This window comes from Kryptolebias marmoratus, linkage group LG17 (genome assembly GCF_001649575.2).
Source record: "Kryptolebias marmoratus isolate JLee-2015 linkage group LG17, ASM164957v2, whole genome shotgun sequence".
NCBI lineage: Eukaryota > Metazoa > Chordata > Actinopteri > Cyprinodontiformes > Rivulidae > Kryptolebias > Kryptolebias marmoratus.
Genome location: NC_051446.1, coordinates 18845764 through 18872229, shown reverse-complemented (window position 1 = coordinate 18872229; position 26466 = coordinate 18845764). Strand labels below are relative to the sequence as shown.

The following is a 26466-nucleotide window of genomic DNA, read 5'->3' as shown; positions in this document are numbered from 1 at the left end:
CCTTCAAAAACGCTCCACAGAAATAAATTTCACTTGTCTGAATTTTTTATGTACAGATATGCATCTTTTAATGGTTTAAAATAAATAAAATAAAATAAGAAAAGTCTAGTTATTTCCATGCAGTGTACAGAAAGAGGTGTTGTTCAGCTTGTAGGGCACCACAACTGCTTCCACCCACCTCCATCATCATCATCATATGAAATTACCTTTTGTCACAACAAAAAATAGTGGCTGGTAAAATATTTGAGTGGCTGGTAAAAAAATTTGTCCACCAGCCACTATGGCTTTTTAATTTCCACCCCTGGACAAAATACTTCACGCACACAATTACAGGTCAAACAGTTCCCTTTAAAAGGTAATAGGTGCCCTTTAACATGCCTTAATCTTAATTATCTGCTCATCTTTGGCAGAAGCATGACAGTACAGCTAAATTCATTTTTACGAAGCTGACTTTGGCTAAGTGATAATGTGGAGTTAAAATAATTTCCATCAGGTCATGTTTGTTTTAACTTTGTTAGCTGCTGCAGCTGGGTGTCTGAGGGAGGAATTGAATTTCTCCCAAACCATAATAGGACAAATCAGTTTGAACAAATTCAAGGAATGAACATATCTGACCCTTAATTTAGATTTGATAAACTGTTTTAACAACCCAAAAATACACAGTATTATTTAGGCAGTCAAATCAACAAAAAGGGACCAAGGTTGCCTCATTAATCTACCGATTATTTAAAAAGACGAAATGTAAAAAATATGCTTCTTGATGGTGGTCATAGTCCACTTCATCAAGGTCAGTCCAAGATGAAACTGAAAGGCCTGAACCTAATTAACCAATTACGACCTCCATGAATGTGTTTTGTCATTTCAATATGAAAAGCTGTCAAGCAGACGAACACTACACAGACTCGACGGATGCTGTCGACTTTGATGTAGGCTTATGCATACAAAATGAGGTCAGATTCTGGTCATTAAAAAGAACTCCTTTACATGGGATATCACGCTACGAGAGGCAATTTCTTCAAAGGGATTTTACTTTGGAGATTTGTGGGGGATTATGACAGGAAGCCACGTATAAACAAAGCAATGTGAGAAGAAAAAAAAATGGGTCAGATAATGCCCTCTGTCACAGTTATTACACATCTCAATTATTTAGTTCAAGGAGGACGATGGACGTTAGCAAAGCAGCAGAACAAACCAGTCCTACAACTGGTCTACTCTGTGGCTTTTGTATTTATTTTCTCCAAAGAATAGGAACTTTGATCATACTGATTCAGTTTAGTTTCTTCTCTAATTTCAACAAACCTTAAACCTGTATAAAACATTGCAGCAGTTAATAAATCTGAAAACAAGTTCATCAAAACGACAAATTGATTTTTAAAAATATAGTTGTCTTAAGATGGCAGAACTCCATTCTGGTCTTGGCACCACCAAAGCTTTAATTTATAATAGACCGACTGTCCCCACTTTCTCATCTTGAAAACCAAAGAGCGCAGGACTCTGTTTACAGAAGCTGCCATATTGTATTTTTGGCATAAGCATTTGAGCACAAGCAGTGTGGGGCTTTAAGTCCCTTGTGCTTTTCTACACCGAATCATGATGTTACATAAACTTTCTTTTGAGCATGAAATAACTAATTACAGCTAAACATGTTAGAGAAATTAATATTTGAACATACAGCAGGAAGGTTAGATCTACATGAATCAATATAAGTCAACACCTGAAAAAGAAAAAAAAATCTGATGTGTATTTATTTATTTTTACTTTACCAAGGGCAATGTTCTATCCATTTACGTGGAACTGGAAACCTGTTTTGGGACCAGCCGACAGGGAATCTGGTCCCGTTTCTAACTTCTGGGTTACTGCTCAGTGGTCTAGATATAAACAGTTTTCAGACTCAGCTAATAAAGTAGCTGTTAGCTCATCTTTACAGTCATTACAAAATTAAACTTTATCTACAACAGCTAAGATATTATTTGTTCACAACTTTTCTACAGAATCTCACTTCTAAACATCTGAAATGTTGCTTTAAGATTAGTAGTTTGGTTAGTTTAGCAAATTTAAATGAATTATTGGACTGACCCTTTTTCCAGCAATAAATAAATATATATCAATCTGCTTGTTATGCCAAAATAAGAAGGATATAAATTATTTTTCAGTCCTAATTTTGTATTTTTTCATTATTTTAATTCTTTCAAAAAATGCCCTTAATTGCATCACATACATATATTAGGATTAGGGTTTAAAACTTTATATTTGTTTTGACATACCCCCTGCCCTGGCTATGCCCTACAACAATCAGCGTCTTGGGTCTAACTTAGAAACAATGGCCCGTTTTTGGCCCAATGCACAGCTATGTGACAGATCATAAATACTGCATCAGCGAAGCCCACGCTGCTGTCGTTCAGATAATGCATTTCATGAGCGTCAAAGCAACCACAAATGTCTCCAAAGCAAACGCTTCCTTTAAGGTATTCTTGTACAGTAAATGATTCATGGTGCCTACATTGTTAAAAACAGCACTTAAGGGGAACTGGTTAAAGTAAATATTAGTCATGGGGAAAAAGCTCGTAGCATTATCAAGGGCTGCCTGAAAGCATACTAATGTCTAGGCTTGTTAATGGATACAAGGGGCTCGGGAGTGTTTGAACAGATCTGTCATGACATCCTTCAGAAACTCTGAAAGGCCGATTAACATGGCGCTGTAAAGCATTTGATCTTTCTTTTAAAAATAATATTTCAGTTTTTTTTCCCTAAAAAGCTACTGATCCTATTATTAAGAGGAAATAAAGCATCCATTCAGCATTATATAACTGCTGAAAGGGTAACAGAACTGTATGTTTTGTTGAAATGCAATCAATCATCTAACTATTCCATCTTTATTTCACAGAGAAAACCAATACTTTTTTTGGCAAACAATACAATATGGCTTGACTGTTAATTACATCAGCTTTGATTAATATGGTAATAGTATCATACTATCTCAGTCATGAAGTACTTGAACAAAAGAGCAAATTCTGGATAGCCATCTTAAAAACAGGCTTTGTTAATGTTGGCTACTGAGCAGAAACTGCAGTAGCCGTTAGCTCAAGACATGTGGGTTGTTTGACTAATACTTACTTCCTGTCATTCAGAATTCACAAATTCTTTCTAAACGGTGGTCCCTCAACAGAGGGGAGGTACAAATACCTTGCAAAAGCAGCTAACCACTTTGTCTATGTTAGAGTCCTCCCTTAGCTGAGGTTTGGTAAGTCCAAAACAGAGTGTTGACAAAATGATGGATGGAGCTCGGTGAAGTGGTTGGCAATTTTAAAGGCTCTGAAAACTTTTTGTTTTTTTTAAAGCACAAACAAATGACTACTTCGCATCACATGCAGCACCGAGACATTCCTCATTTGAAAAACGAGAACCATGGAACAATAACAAAAACCCGCAGATGCAATTTAAGGGGATTTCCTTCAACTGTATGACTGCAAACATAATTAATCCTCAAGATATGGAATGCCAAAATGTTCATTGTCAATGAACTGGCTGCAAAATAGATAATTTCTCGAAAAATATAAATGTAGAATGCCTGTTTTCTAGTATGTGTAAAGTGTTAAAAAAATATATTAGAAATGCTAAAATTATTTCATTATAAATATTACATACCTCAACTGATTACAGTCCATTCTTCTTCTGAAGACTCATCAGCAGTCTTGGTTAGCTCTTCTTTTCTAAGGAACAAAAATACAAATTACCCATAAATCAGCTAATTATCAGTTGTTGGTGTAAATTAATTAAATTATCTTACATTAGTTGCTATATTGGCTTAAAACTTTCCTTGCTTTAAAGGTCTGAGCAAAATCCAAACTTTAATCAAAACTTAGTTGCTTATCTTGCAAGTTAGAGAAACTATTAAGATTGTTAAATACGTAATAAACAGTCTTATTCATTTTTAGTTTTGCTGTTTTCCTTTTTCATTAGACTTAGTTCTTTTTTTCCACTTTAAAGAGTTATATTTCCTGGACATACTAACTACATTACTTAAAAATTTTTTAACCTGTTCTAAGCACTTGGCATTCATGGTTTTGCATGGTGACCAGAGCAAAAGTAGGACATGTCCTGCAGAAAACACAAAGGGACGTACTTACAAAATGTAAAGAATGAAATGAAGAGATGTTTCGTATGAGCAAAGCAATGAGAGGAAGAAAGATGGGTTCAGACAACAGACATCTGAAGAAAAGATATAAGCCACATCTCCCTCCTTTCATATCATGAGATTGCTAAACGAGTGCATGGCTCCACTGGGGAATTTGAATGGACCTTTGTCAGTGTTCTGTTATGTTATTAGAGACAACTTCAAGAATTACTTTGGATTCTGTTATCAACAGCCTTCAAAGAGAAGAAAAATCCACAACTGGCAAAGAAACAATCGGCTCAGATTCCTCCTTTGCTAATTTTTGCACCACCCTCATTTCTGTAGCCTAGATAAAATGCACACTAACGCCACTGTTTTTTCTTTAGCTCTTTAATTGAATCATTTTTTATTGTACTGCTTTATATATTTTATACAACTAGTTGTTCTGGTTAGTTATGTCATGTCTTTTTTTTTTTTTAAACAAATTTGTGACTGCATCAACATGCGAAGCTTCACCTGGTTAAGTCTGGCAGATTGCAACTTTGATAAAAACAGGCACACTGATGATGAATTTGATCCAAAATTTGACCTGCATGTATTCTCACCACAGAGCAACATTTTTAATGATCGTGTCAGATCATGAAAAATAAATGATGCAACATTTAAACAAAAACAGATTTTATATAAAAAGTACACAAGTAAAATAAACTTAAAAAACTTCACCATCCTCCACTAGAGGTCTCTATGGCTCCCCCTTTCTCTCCATAGGAGATCCCCGTTCAGACACATGCACATAGTCCCTTTTCTCCCTACTTGGGGAAGGATGCAGGATAACCGTATGATAAATGGCAGAAGAGTTTTGAATTTAAATTGTACCTGATCAACAACAAGCCAGCTGAGAACATAACAAAATGGGACCTCTGCTGTGTTAAATCTTTCTGAAGCCTTCTGTAATTTTCAGAGCTCAAATTAACCCAGTGATCCAGAATCTAACGTTTCCTGAAAACCCCAAACAAACATTGCTCAAAATGAGTCAATGATTTGGGCCTCACAGAAGAATGAACAACAAGCTTCGGCAGAGGTGGGACGACCGGCGTGGCGCGAGCATTCTTCACACGCTGGCAGCATGAGCGATGTGGGTCACTTAGCAAGTGGCCAGGATTCAAAACAAAGAAAAGGCCCATGCAATGGGGTCCACTGGATAAATTTGTCAATGTCTTGTGCCTTAAGGCACCCAGCCTCGCCTGACCCCAACCTCCATTCTCAAGATAAATACCTCTGTCACCATTCACCTTCAGTCCCTAGACACAAATTTAACTTGTCATCCATCATCCTTGTACTGAGGTATAATTTTCCCCCTTGCAGTAATGAGTTTAAGACCCCTGAACAGGCCAGGGACAGAACCTCACTACTGAGTATGACAAGGCATTTTTGGAAACCAGATTTTTGTGTGTGTGAGCATGTGTGTTTGCTATTTGTATAAAATTGCTTGATCTCAATGCGCTCCACTGCAAAAGGTTGCCAACTGGATAAATGATTGACTGTGACATTCATAGCAACTGTGGGTCCATACAAAGTTCAAGCCGCGGAAGGTGTAAAGCTCTGGGTATTTGTTTCTCTCAAATGGCCCCGGCTGACAACCTTGTATGATAATGTGCCCACTGTACATCATCTTAATTGACACTTAAATCTGTCAGTAGCCTTACAAATGCCGACCTTCTTTGGGGAACAAATCCTTTTTAATGTGCATTCGTTGTGAGTGATTGGGCATTGAAGGGGAGGGGGGAGTGAAGGGAAATGCTCGAGATAGAGAGAAAAATGTCAAGATAAATATTACAATACAAACAGAACCAATATCCTTCCTATAGCATAAGTTAAAGAACTTATTATGAAGGGTGTTTTTTTTATATATATAAAAAACCCTACATACTGTACATAGTTCTGTCTACTGGCTAACAGCCCAGTCTGATGAAAAAAATAAAATTGCTTCCAAATCCCTTTTCACCTGTCTGATTAGGATATTTTTGCCATGTAATGTTATTAGCAGCCTGGTTAAAATGGAGCCGCTGTGCACTGGGGGTTTGCTTATTAATTGTTGTTTTCATGTCACCACTGCTGTGTGCACCCAGTGATTTAATCAGCTAAATTCACTGCCATGGGAGATGTGGCTCGAGCCAGGTTTAACGCTTTAGGTGTAATAATTATATATTGCCAATGAACCTGTCATTACAATTCATTTTTAAATTCATTTTTATGCACTAAATAACACTGATTAGCCAAATGGGATGGACTTGTTATCGCGTTGCTTCATTGCATAAAAACAGCAGTTTCATTAATTCAATCACTATTTGCTCCTTAAACCGCTGAATGTGCGCTCATTATGAAATATCGCTTTGACTGGATGGCAGTTAAGGGCAAAATAGTAACCCTATTATCACATGGACATTGTTAGGCATTGAGTTGCAGGGGTGCTTTTTGCCTCCTGAAGGGCTGTAATGACCTGAGGGCAGCAGCGTCTATCTCGCTCACAGGTACAATCTTGTTTACCTCAATTCTCAATAGACTTGCACCTTTCTGTCCTTAGAGACCTGATCTGGCTTCTTTATCCTCACCTCTGTCACCTACCTGGCCCCTCTCTCTAATCACAAAGCATCTTTCTGCTCTAAGGCTGCATGTTATCAGAAGAGACAAGGCCTCCGGTACTTGCTGCAATTAACCTGGGGCCTTGTTACCAGTACACTCAGTGCACCAAGTCAGTCTCCATGGGCGAGTAGTGCAAACAAGATTTGGCTACCTCGCATTCATTAATGAAAGTAAAAGTGATGACAAAGATGAAAGACAACATATATGCATCTCATTGCAAGAACTTGAATAAACTCAAGATGCTAAAAGCAAGGCTGCTTTGAAAGAAAACAGTTCTGAGTCAAAGAGAAGGTAAGAGTTCCTCATGATCTCACAAAATGATGCAGTCATTATTTCAAAATCCTTTCCCCAATGTGGAAGGATTGCAAATGCAGGCTTCTGCAGCCATCACTCCTCACAGCCGATTCTTTGAATGACAACCGACAGCTACAGTGATGCAGAGAGGGGCGGACAGAGATGGATGGATCGATAGACGACTGCATATGCAGACGTGCCTATTGATAAACTCCTGCTGACAACGGGCGAACACTTTGGGCTCATCGGTGGAAATGTCAGTCATGCTGGCCATTAGTTTGCATGCATTTCAGGTCGGATGTCCTCAACCCACGACCGTGGGGTACTAAGGCCAGCCCACAAGGCCCGTAACATGCCAAAACACTTTTTTATCACTTGTCAGATGACGTTCCACTTGGTGTCAATCCAGGCTTCTCTACTACAGTTTTTGACAAGGAGGAAGGCAGTCTTGATATTCGACAGTAACGGACAGATAACGCATATGATGAACTAAAATGGGCTAGATGTGTTACTTCATGAATTCCCTGTGCAACAAAACATTTTTGATTCAAGGGTGCAAATGATATTTACTATTCATTATTTATATAACACTTTTATGAGGACCTCACATGTTCCTCCTGCACCCTCCCGATTGTTGTTGTTTTATATGAATGCATTTTTCAACATGCAATTAGGGTTTGTTAGGCAAATGTTACTGTTATAATGAACAAAAAAAAGACTGCTAAAAATATTTTACTGCACAAATCAGATCTTTTTCAGTTTATCACAAAGTACTACTTGCATAAAATCTTTGATGAAAAACCTTTTGTTAATTTTCACTCCCACCTAATTTCTGCAATCTTGAGGAACACAAAAAACTCAATTGTTTAGCAATAAATTAAAGCAGAAATTCTACAACCAGAACATAATTAAAGCTCAGGCAAAACGGCCCAATTCACAGTCAACATCAGCCTGACCATCTGTCCATCTGACAATGGTCGTTTTGAGGACATACTGTGATATTTGCCGCTATTCACATTTAGTTTTAAATTGTCACTCAAGGGCCATGAGGACCTAATACTTGCATCAAAATCAGGGTTTGAAAGTACTTAATTGTTTTATTTCTTATTTTTTTAAAATAAACAGTTGACAAACATTGCATTATTTTTGAGTTTGCAGATATATCTGTGGCAGCAACTACACTCCACCAGTGGACTCTGTTCTGGAGGCCCTCTTCAGTTGGTCCCATGTTAATCTGGTTTCCTTTGCTTCAGTCAAAGTCCTCAACATCTGTGGTACCCTCAGAGCTATTCAGTGCAGGAGCCTTGTTCAATCAAAGTTGGTAGGCGTAATCATTCTGCACTGGTTGAGGGGTAGAGATCAGAACAAAATGTGAACCCTGGTCACCCAGGTTGTGGGTTAATAACTCGTTCAAGCTAAATTTTAATGCAAGATCATCTGAATCATCTAAATGAGAGCCTGGACAAGAAGGTATCTCTATGGGAGGAGCTCATTAGCCATGCCTGTAAAAGCCTTCAGGAAGCCAGCCCATTAACATATCATCTTAAGACAAATGCAAAAGCCAAGATGGGACCTGAAGTATCAGAAGCCACCCGTGTTCAAGTGTAATCTGCCGACTTGAGTTAAATGCTGAGGTGCATTTGACACAAAACATGAATACGAGTGTGTGTCAGCAATCCAGTTGTGCTCAAGGGCAAAGAAAAACATGGTAGTTCCTAAAGAGTGGACGGCTAATGCAGGACACAGTAAAATGGGATTTATGGACTCATAGCATCTGCAAAACTGAAATGGGTAGCTCGGTCACTGATAACAAAAAGTGCTGCTTTTATATGAAATACATTTATATGATAAAATGTTCACATTGGTCTGACTACTATTTAGTTATGAAAACATGAATTTATGTATTTGGTATGCAAGGCATTAATATATACTGAGATGTGTCAAACTGTAAACATGTTAATAATCATCAAACTGTAAAGCTTTTAATGATGCAGTTCTTTATGAAGATCCACAAATTTTGCTCAGCAGTTTCCAATATGGAGATAAGTATGACTCCAATTAACAGAACTGGAGTGCACTAATAGGATATAATGTACTTGGATATGCTTTCTCCAAATCAGTCCAAACCTGAGCCCATGATCTATCCACTGACAGGTAATGGTTTATCACTGTAAAAGGTCCCAACAAGCTGCAGACTGGAGAAGTCATGTTTGTACCCCTAACAAGGCCATTCTTGGTAGGGAATGGCAGTCAAATCTGAATTCTGCTCAGGGAGCCCAGGGAAAAACGTCTGATGATTTTGTCAATACTACAAGAGTGATGGGGCTCATATGTGTGTAATGGACTGGATGTTCCTCAGTATTGCCTGTCAAGATAGGAAACTATAATGAATGGCACACAGGAGCACAGCTGTAAATACATAATGCTTTTACATTCATTTAAAAAGACATGACACTGTTGGGTAAAATTTGACTGATTTCTTGTAGTTGAGGTCTGATGTAATATTGTCCTCATGTTTAAAAATCATTAATAGTGTCATAGATAACTCATAACAGAAAAAAAAGTCTTTCTTTGGTCAAAAAGGACTCTTGTTAACAGATCTTTAACAACTTTGTAAAGAACTTTCTAAAACATTCAAACATATATGTTTCAGTGTGCAGCGTTTAAGCAAATCTTTGTGCAATTGCAAAAAATATATGAATGTTGTGAAGCTAAATCACATGATAGGAAAATTAAAATTTGACTAGTGATGATAAATAAGCAAATAAACAGCCAAATAATTACTGGCACTAGGACTAGTTTGTTTGTTTATTGTTTTTAATTACCACTATAGTTACATCTACATTCTGTAGAATGGTATAAAGTTGCTTGCAATCTGTAGATTTGCCACTAAACGTCACTAAATCACACAAACTGCACTGTTAAATGTAATTTTACCTATACCCATAAATGTTTAGCCATTGCTAGCTCTTCAGTTTACATGACATTTGGAGCATGAATTCTGAGGACTTGTTAGAAAATAACTTATTTTTTCTTAAAATATATTTGAGCCAAGATTAAATAAGTACGAGCACTGTTTGTCCAAATCTCTAAAGTTACTATTTATTGTCTTGTCAACTAAACATAATTGAAAAAGTAGCCAGTTTTACATCTACATGTGCTCGTGTAAACAAGCCATAGATAGAATGACATGACCCCTTTTGCATCTGGGTTTAGAATGGCTCTTCTTTTTGTGTAAAACGGAATTTCTAATTAATATAAAAGGCAACTATATCTAGATTCATATCCCAACTGAGCAATTCATGGCTGCAGATTTTGTACCAGATAGACAGGGCTGTAAAAAGAACTGAGTGTTTAAGTAAAACCTTGGATGAATAATAGACTGCTTCCCAAGCAGAAGCACTCTTGGTGGTAGGAGGTTAATATTCTCACATGTCATTAGGTCTGCTGGCTCGACTGATGGCTCATTGAATCAGGCAGCAAATGATTTCCTCATGCTGCAGAGAACATAGCACTTCAAAGGGAAGGGGCTGAGGTCAGGACAGCACTCCGCTTTGATTAATGACCGGGGCTCAGCAGAGGTTGCCTGTAGGTAAAATTGTGACAGTGAATTGGATGTGAAGGGGACCGACTTTTAAGCTAGATTTGACCCACCTCTAGAAAAAAAAAAAAAAAAGAAGATACCACCACACAGGTTGGGTTGATGGCATGTGACTGGAAAACGTCCAGAACTTATGCCTTAAACAATCATAAAATTAAAATTTGCAAGCTGACAAGGCAATTTGACATAATAGTATTAAATCATTTAAAATGTAACTAATGATAACAGAATCGCTATTACTGTGAAATTATTTTCAAACACTCAGTTGATGTTGAGCTTCATTCTTAAAAGCTTACTGAAACCTTAAAAATGTGATTGCTTAAGAGGAATTAGGCTTGCAAGGGAATTAAACACCACCTCCTGGGTCGTCATTCTCCGGGGCCCCATTATCACCCTCCTTATTAGTTTTTGACTCAGCAGAACAAAACATGACCACCTCAATCTTTGATCTCTCATCCGCTGACACAAATCCTTTCAAGCCTCCCAACGTTCCTCTGCTAAGGTAATTAGCACTAATTAAAAGGTTTCCAGCTGCCCTGTGTGCATTTTTTTTTTTTTTTTTTTGGTTCCTCCACCGCACATTGTCCTCACAGATGCGTTTACTATGTTTACTGTGAGCATGTCATTCACATTCCTCTCCACTTGTTCACAGTGCACGATCAAAGAGATTAGGACTATTGTTTGTGGATGATAAAGGACTGAACTGACAGACGTATTGCCAATAGGAAGCGATCAGAAGAATTCAACATATCTGAAAAGAAAAAGATTCTTCTATGAATCAGCAAAGAGTAATTATCGCCTGCTGCCGACAAAAGGCGGAAGGCATTGTGTTTTTGTTGCTACCAAAATATCTCATGAACCACTGGATGAACATTAATGAAACTTCAAGAAAAAAAAAAAACACTGGATGTACATCTACATCTGCTTAACTTCTGGAGTCAACTCAGTTCAAGATGGCCGCCACAGCCACCTGAAATCAAAAAACAAAATTGGCTATAACTCAGACAATTTCATTGATACTGATCTGAGATTTAGTGTGGTAGTAACTAAGATGGATCCCTCACACATATTCTGAGCACTAACAAATTGCACAAGATCTTTGACATTTTGTCAGTAACTATCTGGAACCAACTGACTTTTAACAAAGTATCTCAGGAACCCACAGGATGGATTTTAATGAAACATTGAGAAAGAAAACGCTGGAAAAACATTTACAGCTGATTAGATTATAAAACACAAAAATTGCCATGACTTGGTGAATTTTACATATTTTGAGCTAGAATTTGGTGTAGTAGAGGCTGAAAGTAATTCCCAACAGATCCTTCAAGCATGACATCTAACAATGTTGCATAAGATCACACAATGTTTATTTGCAAGATTTGACCAAAACGGCTACAAGTCTGTCATTTCTTAACACAAGAGGATCCAAGTCTAAAACTCTGCCATTAAAGGTAGGCAGCAATATGCAATTCTTCAAGGAATGTTAAAACGATTATTTATCTCTTATCTTGGCATGACTTTGATTACTATAATTTAATTTCTAAATAATAATGTTTTTGAGGAGTTCATCAAATAATTAAACATTTTGGTCCATGTGATTTTCAATTCCTTTCTAGTATTTTGTCTTTTTTATTTATGAGTTGTTCTTCTTTTCATATTATATATATATATATATATATATATATATATATATATATATATATATATATATATATATATATATAAAAAAACATTGTGTGACCAAGAGTTTCCTGTTGCATTTCTTCTCCGTCACCTGGCCTTGTGAATGCAAACATTTTAAAGTCGACTGCAGGCCCATAAACAACATTAACAATCATTTCCCAGCCTACTTCAGTTACACGTGAAGTGTTCTTCATTGTGTAACGAGCCAAAGAATCTGAAAAGATTGCCACTTCAAAGCCTCTCTTGAAACCTGTCGCCCATGCAGCCTGCTGACATGTCAAGCTGGGATTAAACGTCCCCCATAATCATTCCTTTGTGTTCAAATGAGCCCATTGTTTATTTGCACCTTGGGTGACAGGCGTCAAGGGCGCGCAGCACTGCAGTGGCACAGGAAAACGGACACTCTGTGTGCTTTAAGGTTTCACTTCAGTACATGTTCAAGTTTTATTTTAAGGTTTGTACTCCCGTCAACACTTTCTGCCCCCAAAAAGGAATTTGTGGGAAACTATGAGAAGCAAATAGTGATCATTTAAAGCTAATGGGACACTTGTTACATTTATAAGTAAATCATCTTTTAGTTTGTCATTCTGTAATGATGGTGACATGGACTAAGAAGTAGATAACATGTCCCTTTTTAAAAAACAAACAAACAATATAAAATGTTATTCAGTGCAAAGGAGAACATAAGTGTATTTTTTTTTACTCTAGTTGTTGATAGGAGATGCTCCCTCCATCAAGCCTAGGACCAAAAAAACCAAAAACAACAGATCTTTGTCTAAGACCAGCGGTGCGTCATCAGCTCTGGGCCTCCAGTGAGGCAGAGATATTAAGCTTAGGCAGCAGGGGACGCTTCTCAGAGTCCTTAAGAACTACAGTAAATCTTTAAACAATTTATCCAAACAATCCCTGTTGTGTAAGGAGGGGGTGCAGAAAAGACACGGTAAAGTGATGAATAAGCAACATAAATTACCAGGCCCTGACCTTGAGAGCCCCTCCACTAAGGCAAATATCTCACACCAAATGGCGGAAAATTAGGGCTGACAAGTCTGGAGTGGGGAGGCGCGCCCTCACAAGGTTGCCCACCATGCATTTCTTGCTGATCAAGGTAAGTAGGAATAGAGGGGACAAACATCAAGCAGGAGGTGAAAGGGTAAAACAGTCAGGAAGGAAAATTATATTTATTGCTGCTTTTGTTTATAAGAGCAATAAAATCAGCTTATTTTGAAGACTTTGACTCAGTACTAGCCTATCCTTCAACATAAACAGCCAATGTGTTTATCTTTTGTCACCTACATCAAAATACACTCATTAGATAATGCAAATGAATATATAACATACTTATGATCAGTCATTTATCTTACTGTAGAGCTGCTTTCAGTGGAAGCCCTCACTAAAAGTGTCAAAAGGTCAATGGCACACATACTAGCATCACACAGGTGATATTTGTTGCTTTATCTTGCAGCCCTGCTGATAAGTCTTTATACTCATCATAGCTGAGTAATAGTAATTTCACGAACCTCCTAATAAAGTAACTAAACACTGCAACTAAACCTAAAGTGATTCAAATCTTAGCTTCTATATAGTATAACAGCAGCCCAGTCTGAATTATTGCACTTTTTATTTAGAAAGCACTTTTCATCACAGGTTTGAAACTCAGTACTTTCACATGTCCTGGATGCAACCGTTGAACAATTTGTTATTTAAAAAAGAAAAAAGTAGAATTTACAATCTACTAGTGTTTGGATTGATTGTAACAACAGTAACGAACGCCGCAGACTTTCTGCTGCTGGAGGCAACCAAATTGTAAGGCATTACTCACAATAACGCATTCGTTATAACCACCGAGAACTTACTTAAAATTCAATCCACTTTGGCATCATTATCATGTATCAACAAAATGAATGACTCCTTCAGAGTATGGTAATTATAATTTGATAAATCATCAGCAGAAAATTAACTAGATGTCAAAACATTCATTGGGAGGGGTGATGAATCGAGGATGATTGTGGTGATGAATTGTGTTAATCTGCGCAGTATGTATCCAGTGAAATGGCTAAACAGCCCAAGATGGATGGAGCAGAGAAGCTGCAAGGTCAGACCGCAAAGCCGGAGGAAGAGGGGAATAATGGAAACGCTGTGCCTGGGTGCATGTTTGACTTTACTCACTTATTTTTCTGTTGTTTTGGTTGTAGTTGTTATATCATTGCTGATCTTTAGAGAAAAGCACTGAAACAATCAGTCAATGGCAATTAATGATCCATTATATTGATAATCTTTTAACTGGTTTAGGTTATTTCAGCATTTTAAAAAATCTAGCTATAACTGGTCAAATTTTATTGACTAATTTAGACAACTTACTGTGCATTGTATAATTGGTAATGTTTTTCTCTAATGAGTGTGCGTGGGTTTATATGACTGTTAGCAAAGCATCTCATGAAACCTTCAGAAAGTCATCACTGAAAGTACCTCTACAACAGATTAACTTTGGGATTTGACTTGATTCAAAATGGCTGCCACAGCTAACTGACAAAAAAAAAAGCAAACAAACATGGCTACAGCTCTGAATTTTACAGATTGAGCTAAAATCTGATGTGGTTGTAGCTGAGAGTCATTCACAACACAAAGCCTGAGCATGACATGTTATGTGCAATCTTGTGATCTTGTGCATAACTGATTTTTTTCAAGGTTTAACTAAAATGGCAATTACTGTCATTTCTCAACCATAAGGTGAGGGAAAAAATAGCATGTGAGAGATATTCTTTCCTTTAAGGAATGCTAAGTCTTTAATTTCTAAAGTTTTAATCATTTAAATACATAAGTGTATAATTTTAAATTATTTAATAATGTATGCCCATATAATTTTGCATTTAAATCATTTAAAATAATACAAGCCATATTTGAGAAGACAGTTGAGCTTGAGATCTTTTACTTTCTGTGATTCTCCAGTTTCAATAATGATCTTATATCAGGACTTTAGATACTTATTGCCTTTAGTTAAAACACTTCTTTCTGATGCATCAGATACTAAGAAAGATTGAAAAAAAAAAACACCTGAAAATTATTAGGCATGCAGTCTTTCCTTCAGTCTTCTGTAATTGTGATTCCCTCTTGGATGTTCCCAATGTGAAAGATGTAGCTGCTAAGCTAAGTGAGAGAGGTCAAACATGAGTCCAGAAATTTATTACATGTGCTGAAACCAGATGGAAGCAACGCATTCATCACAGCACAGTGTCACCGAGGTAACACCCGCTTCACATAAAAGCCTGCTCCCTTTTCCCAGTACGACCACTAGCCTCTCGTAGTGTTTACAGCGACAAAGCTCATGTTAGTAAAGCAGCAAGCTGCTCTAATCATCTCCATCTCACTCAGTCTGGCTCTCACAGACCTTTTTTTTTTTAAACTTTTGCTTTTATCAATACTTTCTGCTCTGTAGCTGGGGAGATATTAAAGCCATAGCAGGGCAAAGAAGGGCGTTTCTGACACTTGCTCCCTCATTTATCAGTCTCCTTCATAGGCCCCGTCAGTGACAATGAAAAGATTTCACAATACCGCTGGCAGAAACTCATTCCACCGGTAATCCATCATGCTCAGCCCAGCGGCCGTTCCACTGACCTAATCGGTAATGCCTGGCTGCATGCTTGAGACTTCGGAAAGCCCCCCCCTCCTTCATTAGGCCTAGTTAGAACGAGGCAAGTCATTGGGCTAAGTCCTGTTTCTAGGTGGGACCTACATGACTTTCCATCTCTTTTCATTTGACGCCATGAGCCACATCTGTGTTTGAAAACAACTGATGTCCATGACCCTCAAGAAATAAAAATGTCACATTTTGCATAGTAAAAAGATTTATCCATTTGTGCATCCTTGAAAGGAAAAAAAGAAAAGAACAGAAAGAAAAAAGAATGGAGAGTGTTTAATACACAAGCGGCACATAAAACCACATCGATTGAAATAACAGCAATAAATATTTCATGACGTTCCCAACAGAGATTATTTGTGCTTTATTTCAAAGTTGTAATATTGCAGGGAGGGGGTAAATCTGCCGAAATCAACCCCTCGCTGGCTTAGAGGACTTCTTCAGGAGTCCGAACTCCCCCACCACCACCACACACACACACACTCCCCTCGTAAAGCCCCCACCGTGACTGAAAGTAGCTGCTGGAGTTAGGTTCAGCCGGGTCGCAGAGCTGCTGAGAGTTCGGTTCCAACTCCATGGCTCTGCCAGCCCTGAGTTCAAGCAGCACTCTGGTGAGCCTTAGTTAACACACAGGAGGAAAAGAGGGTGGGTGGGGGGTGGGGGCATTCTCTGACCCACTGCTGGCGTTTATAGAGAGATTATTCCCTAACCCCCACAGCTGAGTTTTCTGGCACATTTCTCTTATCTGCACCGCTTCTTTTGCTACTCCATCTATTACAGCTGTCTGCTGTGACCTGTCTCTTTTGTAAGACACTCAGTGAAGGTTGTGTGTGTATTCTGCCAACATTTGGGTCAAATTAGGTGTGAACAAAGATCTTCATTGTCTTACAACTGAAGAAAACATAAAACAGACAATACTTATCTTCCCAATGGGATGTCAGTACCATTAGAAAGGCAAATTAAGAAACACTTTGGGCAACTTCAGATATATATATTCAACCTTGGCTTGCTCATTCACAGTAATTGGGATGAATGCTTTTAAAAAGGTATCCAAATTAGCCTCCAGACAAAACATGAGAAGACCTTAAATGAATTCAAAGGCTTGCTAAAAAAATGAAAATGTGAAAATTTAAAAATGCAGAGCAGTTAAAAACTGGAGGTCACAGTCGATGGTCAACAAAAGGAATAGTAATAGTAATAGAAAGGCTGTTACTCCTGGTAAGTTTGATGTTCTATGTTGGGCCGTGATGAGCTGTCTTTCAGCCACAGGCAGAGTTTCAGATGCAGCTTGGCAAAAGGTGCTGAGGTTGGGTGAGACAGGCTTATTGGTCAGAAGGTTCTTCTCTGACCTTTGCAAATTCACTACGTCACTCAGGTTTTGGAAGATGCCAAAGAAGTTGGAACACTGCAAAATGTAATTAAAAACCGAATGCAATGATGTGCCAATCTCAGGAACCCATATTTTGTTCACAATAGAATATAGTAAATATATCAAATGTTGAAACTAAAACAATGTACCAGTTTGGGGAGGAAAAAAAAGTAATCTGAATTTGATACAAGTAAGAAACAGCTGGAAAAGCATTTTGCAACTAATAAGGTTAATTGGCAACAGGTCATTAAGAGAACTGGGTATAAAAAGAGCATTTTAAAGAAGATAACTTTCAGAAATAAAGATGGATAGAGGTTTACAAGCCTGCGAAAAGTTCATCTAAAAATTGTGGAACCAGAATAATGTTACTCAAAGGAAAACTAGCAAGACTTTAAATATCTAATCTACAGTTCATATGTTCATCAAAAATCTGGTGAAATCTCTGTGCAAAGGATAAGGTCAAAGGTCAACATTTGATACCCTTGATCTTCAGACCCTCAGGCAGCACTGCATCAAACACAGGTCTGATTCTGTAATGAATATTAGTAATGGTCTCAGGAACACTTCCACAAATCATTGTCTGTGAACACAGCTCACCACAAACGCAGGTTAAAGCTCTATCATACAAAGTAGAAGTCATATGTCAACACCATCCAGAAACACACACACCATCAACAGTATATACAGGTTTTAGAACAACATATGCTTCCATCCAGGTGAAGCCTTTTTCAGGGAAGGCTTTGAATAATTCAGCAAGACAATGCTAAACTGCTACCGCATTCGTAGTGGAAGAGTCCAGGTGCTGAACTGGCCTGCCTGCAGTCCACACCTCTCACTAAAGAAGAGTCAGGACTGTTGAACAGCTAGAATCCTACATCAGACAAATGTGGGACAACACTCCCTCCAAAACCTGCAGCAGCTGCTCTCCTCAGTTCCTACATGTTTACAGACTGTTGTTAAAAGAAGAAGGGATGCTTCACAGTGGGAAACATGGGCCTGTCACATATTTTTTGAGGTGTTGCTGACATAAAATTCAAAATGATCTTTCTTTTTTAAAGAAATGGTTCCATTTTTTAAACATTTGATGTTTTCTATGTTCCAATGAAAATAAAATATGGGTTATGAGATTTGCAAACTTTTGCATTCTGCTTTGAATTAGCATTTACAAATATCACAAGTTTTTTACAATTGGGATTGTATTTAAATACAGTAAGTATCGAAATTAGGAGAGAAAATAAGCCCCTCATGGGTGAAAAACAAAAATTCTCTAAACCCTGTGAGACTAGTAAAAGCACATATCCTATTATTCTGCTAACTATCAGCAATTATCTCCCTGTCAAAGCTCCTGGTGACAAATTCTCCCTATATCCCGCCTGGCAGTATCATCAACCGGACATGAGCTTCGTGTGATGGAAACTAAATCACTGGCCCTGCTCACAGTCCTGACAGACAAATGGTGTGCCTTGGAAAACCCTGGCCCATCACTCTGAGCTGGGGAAGGGAAAAAAAAAGTCTCTCCCTCCCATTTGACCTTTTTTTATTCGCTGAGAGAGGAGATTAAATACCACGGATTCTGTATGTATGGTCTGTTTCCAAAATATGAGAATTATTAATGGCTTTTTCGGAGGGCCTGTTTAATCTTCTGCCAGGTTGCAGTCATCGTTTTTACCTTGGGCTGTTTTTTTTTTTCTTACAGATGTTCCCAGAAAAACAGGAACTGTGCTTTATTCTTACAGCAAAGGCAAAGGAAGTGTGTGGGCAGCGTCGGGGCAGCAGAATAATCATCCCTCTTGAGACGACATAGCATAATGATGCTAACAGCATTTGAAAAAAAAATTACTGCTCTGTGTGAATGGATGTGAACATTATATAGACCTGGCAAGGATGCCAAACACGTTTTAACAAATGAGCAAGAGCGGACACTTAATTGTTTCACACCTCAACCAAGGATTCGCCTCTTTGCTGCATGATGATTTTCACCAGCTGAGGATTAATATCTCACGTTGTTATCAGCAGTGTGCTAGTTTGGAGCAGAGATGTGAGAAAGCACACCTTCCCTGAAGTGTGCATACCTGCAGCCACATGCCACTTTTCACAAAGAGGCCACAAATCAAGTCCCAAAGTCAGGATGACGACTCAATCACAACAGCATGACACAACTAGTAAATTATTCTCTTGTCTTTTTGACCTTGTGGCTCATTGAACCTTAGCTGAACAACCTGCATGAGGGTTGTTTTGTTCAAATTAACAGTTCCATTACATGATTTGCATTACACAGAAATAAGCTTTGTTGACTGTGCCAGCAGCTCCTTCTACCACTTTCAAATTCATCTTCATTCAGTTAGAGTAGCTAATACCCAAGGACAGAAGTGTTATGCAACTTGCTAGACATACATGTAAAAAGAACTAAGTCTAATTATTTAAACCAAACTGAGTTGGAGGTCAGTTATCGTACTATAAATAGTTGAAGGCCTAACATTCCTTGAAAGAACGCATATCTCCCACCACCATTCATACTAGAGTTTTGGACTAATATGATCTTATATTGAAAAAGGACCAAGTTGTGTCTGTTTTGGTCAACTCTTGAAAATAACATTATGCACAATCTTGTTCAATATAACAAAATGTCACCCTCAGAGTATGTGTTATGAATAACTCCCAGCTACTATCACATCAAATTTTAGGTCTGACTGAGGTATAGCCATTTTTGCAATGGGTAGTGTTGATTAGTTGTCCATCTTGAATAGGATGGACTCCAAAAGTTAATTACTTGTCGATATGCATTAGTCTTTGAAAGTTTTTATAAAGTCTGCCTACTGTTTTATGGGATATTTTGCTAACAGACAAACAGGGTTCACTCAAACAGTAAAAATTTTGACCAATGAGTAGAACTTGGAGTAGGCTATGTGTTGTGACTCAGATATTTGATTGATCATAATTGATCACAACTTATGTAAAATTGACTGAACAATAGCCTTTCTGTGTTTTCTAAGGTCAGTTTGCCGTGGCAGGCATTTTGAATGGGATTGACTCCAAAATGCAATCAGTTGTTGATGTATGCCCAATGATTACTGTCTGCAAGTTTCTGACATTGACATTTCAATACAAAGTGTTTGAAAGTGAAATAGCATCGTTTTAAATAGTAAAACAAATAAAAATAATGAAAGCTGACTGGACTATTAGGAAAATCTGAGTTTTCTGTAGCTAACGACTGTTATTTGTCACTGACAGTGAAATGCAAAGCAATTTAGGGCCCAAACTATTTTGGTTATCTTAAATCTGAAGTCCATCGGTTTATCAAGTTCTTGATCTACATTTTTAAGAAGATCAGTCAAAGTCAGTGTGGCAGAACCAGAGTGGCTGTCTTTTGTATTTTAGGCATTTATCTTTCAGGTTCAGTCAACATCACTGATAAGGCAACTTCAGCTTCTTGTGAGTTGTGCTAGTAAAGTGGAAGGTAATTTTAAAGACAAATACATTAACAAAATTAATTAAAAATTGAAAGTTTACATGAAAGTAAGTGAACTGTTTTAGTGTTCTAAGTAAAAGCTTTACAATGAGTGTTGAAATTTCATCAGGGGGTTGTACTTTATGAACCAGAGAATGACCTTTTACTGAAACTACCAAAAGAAATATGTTTTAAATTAAGACTGCTCACAGTCAATTTACCAAAGATATATTCACCGTATGAACCGAGATACAAACAGAAAATACATAGGGAGGCCGGTTGTGAGAGTGAAAAGGTCAGCACTTTAAAAAACTTTTTAGTATGGAACTCTCGGTCAAGAGAGTTGAGAAGTTGAAACAGTTTAAGAGTGCATCTTGGTCATCTTCTTTTTGGAGGTCAGACCTGCAGCTTGAGGCTTTACATTCCCATTTGCCTTTTATCCAGAACTACGAGCTGGATAAAAGCAGTACAGAGGCCAGACTCTCTTTCCCATTGTGACCCTGACTATGACAGGCGACTCAAAACTGTATAAATCCCTTTAGTCAGATCTCACGTCGACACCGACTTGTCCTAAAAAATGATGTTGCTAATCCCTCAGCCTTCTCCAGATTTCCTTAGAAAAGAGATTGAGTTATTGATATATTAAATCCGTCCACTGGTTCCCCAGTGAGGAATCAGAGCCACCAGACACTCCGTTACATAATGGTTTCTTTGGCCTTGGCATTCACTGGGCTCTTGCAAGGAATCTATATTGAGGGACATTCATATCCCAGTGGGATCCAAAACTTAATTAGCAACTTTTACCTTGCTTTAAAGGCTGCTCCCCTTATCTTTACCAATATATCACCTGGCAGAGTCCACTGTTACAGACAACTTCAGTAGCCTTTTCTCTCTGACCTTGGCATTTCTTCTCAGCCGCTGATTATTGATAATATTCTGGCTGCGATGGCTCCCCTCGTTTGTCATGATTATTGCTGAATTTTTAAGCTGTCATCCGTGAGCGCAGATCAATGGTTGTCGACTTTTCTTTTGTCATATTGGCAGCACAAACGGCCCTTCCTCTCTAAATGAGCCTCCTCTTGCTTCTCTATCTATTAGCTGTCTGTCTTATGGGCACTTGATCCTTTGTTAGGTCAGTCTATATATCATTCCTCAAATCAAAAGCTGACAATTTTATATTGTGCATGGAGAAGAAATAAAGAAATAGCACATTAATGATGTTTTTTTTTTTTAAATAAATAGTTTATACATTTAGGCATTCAAAAGTTGTGCTTTTCTCCCCAGGTCACTGCAGGGCACCCGGCTTTTGTGAATTACACCAAGAGGACCAGAATTCACTTTGAATTGCTTTTATAATAAGATGCAGTAGACAATCCAATTGCTCAAGTGTCAAATATTCCATGTAATAAGGCCACATCTGTCAAACTGATTAATGAATTGTCACAGCAAAAGGAACCAGTTGGAACTGGAAGCAGCCACAAGCAGCTGACAGTCCATCTCAGTCGACGTTGTGGTTTGTACCTGTAGCCAAGCCAGTGGCGTGGCTGGGCTTCGGCCAGCTCGACCACGTCTGCACCTACCCCATCATCCTTTCTCTTCCTCCCTTGACCAACTGAGCAGGTCTGACAGGCGGATTCCTTTTCTTTTCGATGTATTAAAAGGCACTTTCCTGCTCTGACAGCTCGCTCTGTTCTGCCACCTTCTAGCATGGGGTTTCACACTACTCTGGGCAGCCACTGCGTCTTGACAGACCACTGTCACTTCCCATCATCCTCTCTGTAGATCCTACTCTCCCCCTTCTAAGCACGCAGACCCACTTTCCAACCAGTGCAATTATTTTTTTTGACAAGCCATCCATCAGCTTTAACTTTAAAGCACTTTCCACTGATACCCATTGTTACAGTTCTGTGCCTTTTTATGCAGGCGGCAGGAGAGAATATGATACCAGACATTCAGACTACCCAACCATGTAAATCTACTTTGTTCCTTTTTTATTCCCAATTTTCTGTTCCATTTTAGCCAAATTATGCATATTTGTTGTGCATAATATGCCCTTGTCAAATCCAATTAGCATGTCCTTTTTTGTAGCGAGAGAAGGGTATAATTGTCCGTTACTTTAAGAGCAGGGGGCTAAAGTCAGACTTAACAGCTTAAGACCTACTATGAGTCATGGCAAAGTCCTCTAAGAGTGTGATATACTTTGTGCTGTAACTTACAAGCTATAAGACAGAACTAAACCCGCCAAAATCTCAGCCGTTCAATTATTGTTTCTAATGCCACCAGATGAAGACAGAAAATGCCATTAACACAACCTGAAATATCTCGCCTTTGATTATATAATTAAAATAACAACTTAGAAAATCTGTCCTGGTTCAGAATCTGTTTTGTGCTGCAAGGAGCTCTAATTATGATCTCAGTGTGAGAGTTAATGATGAGAGGTGAGAGCAGCATCTGGGGATCTCGAGGGGACATCTTCTCCCTCAGTCTGTGACATTTGCTATGTCCTAACAACTGGGCCACCTCTCGCCCACAGGGGTCCATCCTGCTGACTTGTACAATGAGTGGAAAGACCGTGATGTGTGCTGCCAAACGAGGCTGGAGCTGCTGTTAGGTGTTTCTTGTCTGCCACTTTTGGGCTGGATTATTGCCAAGTAGCAGCAATGGTTATGATATTTGCCTAAAGGTACATTTAAATTTTTACGTTTAGGATCTTTTGTGATCTCAAAAAAATCATACAACAATTTCCCACAACTTTGTGATTTGAGGAAGGGGTATAAGAGTATTTTTACTAATGATCTACATATAAATTTCTCGCCTGTTTGTTTTTGCCATGTGTGAGGTAATGTGTGAGAATGCTAGGTCAATTTATAAAGCCGGCACATTTGAATGCAGAACAGAGTTAATACATCTGACAATACACCCATGTCAATTTGTTTTGTGTACATCAAGGATGCTTTATTGGTTTGTAACAATATCTATCAAAATACATAATGTTTCAGAGTTAAAGTAGTATTCGTTGAAGAAATTAATATTGCAAGCTGACTTGCATACCAAAGTTTTAAACAAAGATCTTGTACAATCGGTGAGAGACTGCTAATACCACACCATATTTGATCTCAATACCTCTAAAACTGACAGTCTTTTAGCTCTTTTTGTGTTTGATGAAGTCAATTTTCTGTGGTGACCATCTTACATTGTGTTGAATACAAAAGTTAATCCCTTGTAGATGTTCATTCGATGATTACTTTCTGAAAATGTCATTAAAATCCATTCAGTGTTTCATGAGATATTTTGCTGACAGAGACAGAATTAACTCTAAATAGTTAATGGCAACATTTTTAACCAAGATCTTGCACAATCTGTTAGCAATCAGAATATGTGTTGGGGATCAGTCTTAGATACTATCACACCAAATCTTAGTCAGTTTTACAGATATTGACCTAAGTTAGGCCCATTTTTGTCGTTTTGAAGGTCAACTGACTATCATCTAACAAACCTGTAATCATTGGCCCAATTTTATCCGTCACCTTTGTTCTTTTCCCTTTGTTCAAGTCTATTAAAATGTAATTTGAATGATTTTTTAATTGTTATATTAATGGATCAAAAACAAACAAATGCAAAAAAATTAGCTTTATCTATCAGTTATCAGTTGCCCTGATTTCTAAAAATTGGTAAGCCTTCAGTTCTAACTAATTGTCAATGCTACACATACATCATAACAAACCAAAAGATTGTGTGCAATTTCTCATTGAAGTGATGTTATTAAATAATTTCTTTAAAACATTTTTTATTCTGCTTCTTTTGGCTATTCTGCACCAACTACTAGCTCTAAAGAGCTGTGCAAATACAGAACACACTTCCCAGGCAAACAGAAAACATTTCCAACAAACCTGTTCAACAGTGACAAAGTGTGAACATATGGCTTTGAATGACCCAGATGGTCCCATCACCCCTGAAGACTGTTAACTTATCTCTTCTATCATGAGATTTCTAAAGCAGGTGTTGATGAGCCATAATGAGAAGATCCACATTCAGCCTCAAGTCTATGATTTGCTGTTTATTGGCTATTACAAGCATTAATCTCGCCCTACAGACGCTCGCACATTCGGTCTGTGTCGCTGCATAATCAGCCGAGGAGTTAATAATACACAGGTTGTCACAGCTGTTAAAGACAGAGAGACAAGCCGCCCTGGTGACAATATGTCATCGATTGTCTGGCAGATGAAACTGGGGCTGTTAATAAATCAAAGTGACCCCTACCTGAAGCCAAACAGATGCAACACCTGGACATGTAAAATTCTTGCATAATGGGTGCCATAAATTTAAATCGTAAAACCTCCACTTTATTAAGTGTGCAGACAGAGGCACATGAGACTAACAATTTGATTTATGTAAAAGGCAGTTTTGGAAAAGCAAAACTGCCCTCTTTGTTCAATTTATCTTCTTTGATTATACACAATACATTGATGTCAAAAAGAAGCTGCAGTTAAGTATGTAAGGTGAGTAGTGTGTTTGTAACAGAGGCTGCCTGGCAGCAGGGGGTTAACCTCCTGGCTGCTGTCAGTGTATTAATCACCACTGATGTGTGTTGTAAAAGGATTGCTGCAGGAAATAAAGACACCATGGTGTCAGCTGCATTGCCCTGATGTGACTCCATCAGACAAGAGGATGCTTATTGACAGGGTGAGAAGGGGGGAATGGACAGGGAGAGAGACAGAGGGAGCAATCAGTCCTCGAGTCAGTCACCTTGGCACTGACGCAATGTCACGAGAGTCCACACCATTATTCCTCCAACCCCACAGGAACATTATTTAAACTTGAACCTATACCAGCAGCTGAATGTCAGCAGAAGGACACCCCTCACCACAGATACGAGTCTGCTTTTGCACATATACATCATACAGTTTGGAAATTAAAATAACTAGAATTGACCACAACATGTTATATTCTTTACATTTATTTTATTTATTTTTTTTCATTAAAGACCAAGCACTTCTTGATTGTATGCTGTCACCTGCTGCCTCTCAAGTCAAAGTTTTAGACTAAGCTTACCTTATGTTATAGAAAGGAGTTACTCAAATTTGTTCAGTGATTCATGAGACATTTTGCCAAAAGTACAAACGAACACACTCACGTACACAAAAACATTATTGGCCATTTGCCTTCTGCAATGAAAGGTAATCAATTAGATGTATCATTACTAGGTATTAAAAATACAGGATTGCCAATAAAACATTAACTTCTACAAATGAATATACCACAGATTTCTGATGCAAGAAATGATATAAGTAAGTTTCAGTAAGCCTATCTGCATGAGTACTGTTATAAAAGTAACCATAAGATTTGGAAGATTTTAGAACCTTTAGCTATGTCTATTTACATGTTTGTAAATGGTTAAAAACAAAAAACTGGATCATGACTTTAAAAAAAAGAACACAGGTCATGAGGTATAGATAAAGTCAGCACCTATCATCAGATCCATGATGGTTGTAGACAATATGGTTCTTCCACAGTCAAGCTCTGAGAAACACATGAATGAGTACCTCAGACTTGACATAAAGCTCATCAGTGTAGTTTTTTTTTTCATTAGCATAACAGTATAAATTTGCATGTTTGACATGAACCCAGGCAGAACCAACTCAGTGAACTCCTGATATGACACCACAGACGTGGGAGTGTG

General features: G+C 38.0%; 1 long non-coding RNA gene across 2 annotated transcripts in view; it reads right to left on the bottom strand.

Annotated features, from left to right (window-relative positions):
• Window positions 1–26466, bottom strand: part of LOC119617847 — a 150866-nt gene that overhangs the window by 45636 nt on the left and 78764 nt on the right. For both annotated transcript variants that reach the window (XR_005234268.1, XR_005234269.1), the window contains exon 3: window positions 3646–3710. This is a non-coding gene — a long non-coding RNA (uncharacterized LOC119617847). The remainder of the gene's footprint in view (window positions 1–3645; window positions 3711–26466) is intronic.